Source organism: Helianthus annuus, chromosome 2 (genome assembly GCF_002127325.2).
Source record: "Helianthus annuus cultivar XRQ/B chromosome 2, HanXRQr2.0-SUNRISE, whole genome shotgun sequence".
Classification (NCBI taxonomy): Eukaryota; Viridiplantae; Streptophyta; class Magnoliopsida; order Asterales; family Asteraceae; genus Helianthus; species Helianthus annuus.
Genome location: NC_035434.2, coordinates 71,481,743 through 71,487,522, shown reverse-complemented (window position 1 = coordinate 71,487,522; position 5,780 = coordinate 71,481,743).

Here is a 5,780-nt window from a genome sequence, read left to right as displayed (position 1 = left end):
TAAACACACTTTAAAGGGTAACTAAGTCTACTAAACACACTACCAAGTTACTACAAGTTTTTAAGAAAATTCAAGTTCATGATTATTATGTAAGTAGCTTTGTTTTAACACATGGCAAGTGTAGATTGATTGTTGATTGCTTATGATGATTTTTGAAAAGAAAAAATGATATGTTTTAATAGCATGGACACCTCTTTTTTTAGAAGAAACTATGGCGAAATTTTCTAAAAATACAAACACTTAGAAAAATATTTTCTAAACAAATATTTACAAGTTGTTTTAACTATGATTTTCAATATAAATTTTGCCATAGATTTTGTTACAAAATAAAAGTGTTGGAGATTGGTTTTTCTAAATAAAAATAACTAAATATGTATTTGAACGATATATATTTAGAAGACATATTGTGTGTGATTGTTTGTATACTTTGTGTATTAGGTTATATTATTTTAGGATTTAAAGTAATATAACTTAACAAAATACCAAGAATTTACAATCCAAAATAATACCAAAAATCGCAAGGAATAAATATATAAGTTACACACTTAAATATTGTGAAACCAAACACAAGAACGTAACTTACAAAATATTCCCGAAAATACCATTATAAATATATTTCTGGTAAATATTATTTTGGATGCAAGAAATGAAAATATGATTTTTGTAAATATTACAAAAGTAATATTGTATTTTCAACAAAGAGAAAATATATTATTTTTGGAAGTAAAAATATATGTTCTTAGCATATTTAGAAGACATATGATTTTTGGGAAAAATATATATTTTCTTGAAATACATTATTTTTGGACAAAATAAGTTAAATATATTTTCTAAAGTGAGACTTGAAAATATATTATTTTGGGATTACAAATACAAGAATGCAAATATCCATGTATGAGATACCCCCATCCTTGGGAAGGAAATACGAAAATAAATACTTGAGAAGTATTTCTACAGAAATATTGCTTAACGATTATTCCAAAAATTAAATATAATTTAATTTTAAAATAATTATTATTTTAACAAGTAATTATAACTTGGAATAATATTGGAGACATAAAAGAAACGTAACTCAAAAACATAAATACTAAGGCAAGGCACGGCCCGTTCGTCTAATAGACATAGTACATTGTAGCGAGTCGTGTTTGCTGAGGAGATTTGGGTTACAAGTACTGAAGACGCAAAACTGTGAGTTCATGTCCCACTTTTCTTTTAACTGTTTTCAGTTTTGTAACTTCGGGGGTAAAATACATGTTACAATTATTTACAAACGTTTTATACATGGTATGATTAGCTAAGGAGGGTTACTGCTTGATCATGTGAAAGATGGATATAACACTTAAGGCCATTAATCCTCTTCGTAGGACCGAGGGACATGAGTGATAGATCTATTTGTGTGTAGCGAGCCCACACCCATGAGGACCAGGGTGACCCATGTGGTGACTATGTCCACATACAAATGTCGTGGCAAAATTCCGCTAGGTTTGAGTTTTCCTGTACCATTTCATACATACAATTGGCCTTGCAAACCAATTGGTGATCTGTTTTTCCTTATTGCTACATACTAAGGACATACATACATATAGGCATACTTTAAAGGTTTATTCATACACAAACACATGAACTCGCTCAACTTTTGTTGATGTTTTCAAATTACATGTATTTCAGGGAACTAAGTGGATCTGACAGGTGTTGCATGTTTGTCAAGCTGCGTTATAAATAAAGATGTCATCCAAGTCTTTAGGGTTTAGGAGATGTATCTTACTCCTGGACGAGATACATGGTCCTAAGCTCGGGTTTGTTTAAGTTCTTTTGTCGAGTCTTTGTGAACTCATTTAAACATGTTGTGGTTTGTAATCTTAAATTTGGTGTCGATGTTTCAAACAAGTATGTTATGTTATTTTCAAACTTAATGAATGGATGAACATCTTATGGTTTTATCATATAGCGTTGTTATGATTGAATGCTATGGTATTAAGAAAGTCACACCAATAATCACGCTTACGCAAAAGTCACGGTGTGACACTTCAACGATTCCATACTAAGAGCATTCACATTGAATTTCTTATCTGAGTTTCTATAATTCCAATAAAAATTACTACATTTTCTCTCTCCTTATAAATTAAAAAAAATATTTTTTTATACATTTATTATTATGTTTTTTCTCTTCTCTACTCACAACCACTTTAAAAAGTATTAAAAAAATTATAAGGGTGAACTGTGTTTCCCATATATTTACAAATGACAGTAATATTTGCCCCCTCCTTCACTACAACCACTCACAATCATTCCTTATTAATATAAGTAAATCACTCAAAAATATATAATTGAACCATCGTGAATGCTCTAGCTAAAAGTTAGCCCATTTAGTATTTTTTTTTTCTAAGTAAATTACCACATAAAAAGTCCACGCCATAAAACCTTTGACTTTTGCCACATAAGCAGTTCATGTGATCAAAACTTTGACTTTTTTTCCACATAAGAAGTCCATGTCAGCAAAAACTAACCGTGTTAACATTTCGTTAGTATGGAATTAGGAAAATATGTTTAAAGTTGAGACTTTTAGTGAAAATTTTCTGAGTTGAGATTAATCACGACCAATAAATCAAAGTTGAGATTATTAAAATTCAATTTCCTAATATATTCAATAAATTTTTATTTACTTTTTTTGTATTTTCTGGATCCGTTAGTAATATTTTCTAAAAGTTTTAATAAATATTTTTTTCTAATTTCCCATTGCTCTTTTTTAACATAACCTTTCTGTTAATTTTAGGGATGTGTAGGTAATTTATAGGTAATTTATATGAGAACAATATAAAACTTGTTTGTTTGACAATTAAAAACTTTCTTTTGGGGTTCGCTGGATCCGTTGGTTAATACCAACCGATGTTTGCGTTGGTAAATGTCAATAGGTGATACTCTTTTAGTAGTAATGACTAGACTTTTTGGCAAAATGCATAGTAAGTGATCTCTAACTCTCCTTAGTTTTCTTTCTTGCTTCGACCCAGAAGTTTTTTAACCTTGATTGTGTACGTGTGTGAGGAGAATTGAGAAAGAAAAAGAATTTGACGTATTGCCATAATGGTTGTGTGGTCATTGTTGTGACGTAAATCGAGATGGTAAGCGACGAATAAGAGGGTCTGAGAAGAGAGCGAGATTAGCATATTTAACACTTCTTTGTACTCGAAGTAAAGAAGATATATATCAATAATATATGAAACAAGAAAATGTCTAAAACGCGCAAGCCTCGAACCCTGGTATGCGGAATAAAAGGCAAATCTAGCAAACACTGAATTTTTTTTGAACGGCGTACGGTTAGGGTGTCGCTAACCGTGTTAGTAGTTAGTATGTTAGTATACCAAGTTAGTATTAAAATCACCACTTGTCTGGATTTGAACCCATGATCTTAGAGAGAAGCAAAGCTTCTCATCTCCCCTTAAGGCCGGAGGGAGTGGGATGGAGCCCCTAGGGGCTTTAACAAGACACGTCAGCGACATGTAGGATCCATGTTAGGCAGGGGGCTTTATAACGTCTTCCCTTAACTTGCACGGTGTGGGATAAAACCCCCTTATAAACAAAATTAAAAAAAAAAAAAACAGATTGTATTGCTTGAAATGCATGTGGGCCCCACCTGAACCCTTATTCCTTCTCGTTACCATGGTGGCGCTGGAACCATGGCGCCCCCCTTTAAAGTTGATGGTATGTATGATGGCGGAGGTGTAACGCTACCGGAGGTGAGGTGGCAGGAGTGACGCCCACTACACCCTCCGGCCTAACCATTAGTCCAAGAGATCGTTGGTTCAACAATCACTAAACTAAAGTAAACTTTGTTTACAATTTCTGAATGATTGCTTTTATACTGAGTCTAAATTTGAAAAAAAAAAAAAAGACAATAACAGCTGCCACGTAGCAGCACTTCATTGGTCGTAGTCATTGTTTACGGCCTTAGTTTTAGTGTGTATTGTGTATATGTATATTAGGTAGGCTATGCGATATGGTGATAGTCCTCCTTTGTAAGATGATTCGTCACATAGGATCCACGTAGGATGGGTGTAAGGATGAGGCAAAGAGGATGAAAGTATGGAAATGGAGGGGGGGAGACGGTGTTCCAACCGATGCCGTTCTGGAACTATCCGGGGACGGTCCCCATACCCAGAAACCTTTATGAGATTCTATTGATTACTCTTATGAGAGTCTATTGGTTACTTTTTTCCCCGAACAGAACCGCATTTGATCCAACTAATTGATAATTTGTCATTCACAAAGAAAAGAAAAATAACTAATAGGCATTATTTTTTTTTGTCCATTACCCTGGCCCAGTTGGTTGGTTGGCCGGTTGTCTCCTTGGAGGCGTCGGTTCGATCCCTGGTATTGGACATCTCGGTGAGGGCTTGGCCCGGGGTTTTACCCAGGTTCGAGTCCGTGGGGGGGGGGTGCGGTTTTACCTATTCCATGGGGTTTCCACGCATCTAGGGTGTGCTACGCTTTCTAGCGATGCTTGAGTAGTCGGCCTTTGGACATAGCTCCGAAAGGGTGGGGGGGGGGAGACGGTGTTCCAACCGATGCCGTTCTGGAACTATCCGGGGACGGTCCCCATACCCAAAAGCCTTTATGAGATTCTATTGATTACTCTTATGAGAGTCTATTGGTTACTTTTTTTCCCGAACAAAACCGCATTTGATCCAACTAATTCATAATTTGTCGTTCACAAAGAAAAGAAAAATAACTAATAGGCATTATTTTTTTTTGTCCATTACCCTGGCCCAGTTGGTTGGTTGGCCGGTTGTCTCCTTGGAGGCGTCGGTTCGATCCCTGGCTGGTGCTGGGTATTGGACATCTCGGTGAGGGCTTGGCCCGGCGTTTTACCCGGGTTCGAGTCCGGGGGGGGGGGGGGGTGCGGTTTTACCTATTCCACGGGGTTTCCACGCATCTAGGGTGTGCTACGCTTTCTAGCGATGGTTGAGTAGTCGGCCTTTGGACATAGCTCCGAAAGGGTGGGTTTACACGTGGAAAGCAGTTAGCCGTTCAAAAATAATAATAAAAAGGTTTTTTTTTTTTTTTTTTTTTTTTTGATAATGAGGTAGTGGTGGAGTGGTTGGGGAAAAATTTCGTGTTTCTTGTGACCCAGATTCGACTCCCACTTTCCCCATTATTTTCTGCGGCATCCAGGTGAAGGGCAAATATGGGTGGCGTCGGTTTGTATTCAATGAGAGGCGAGGTTTTACCGATTATTCCACTGTCGTGTCTTCGTGCGTGTGGAGGTCGGGTTTTCGCGCATCTGGGAGAGCCAACGGGCTGGCGGTGGTCGAATAGCCGGCCTTGACCACAACGCTTGGTATCACGATGGTTAGCATATCATTCCTTCGTTAAAAAAGGTGATTTTTTTTGTCATTTTTCTCCTCCGTTCCTCCATTTCTCCCATTTTTAGTTTTCCTTTTGGCAAATTGGATTTAAATAATCTCAACTCACTGTTATTGGCTAATAATAATCCCAACTCATTTAATCACCAATAATCCGAACTATTCACTTTTGTTTGTAAAATACTCCCAGTTAAAAAAACACTAACTAGGTTAAAAAATTGCTGATGTGGCATCTGATGTGGCCCTTTTAGCTGATGTGTCATATGACGTGGTAGTTGATGTGGCATTTTTTTGATGACGTGGCAGCTGATGTGGCAGTCTACGTGGCATTTTTCGATGATGTGGCAGTTTACGTGGCATTTTCGATTACGTGGCAACTGATGTGGCAGGTGATGTGGCAAGCCACATCAGCAATTTTTT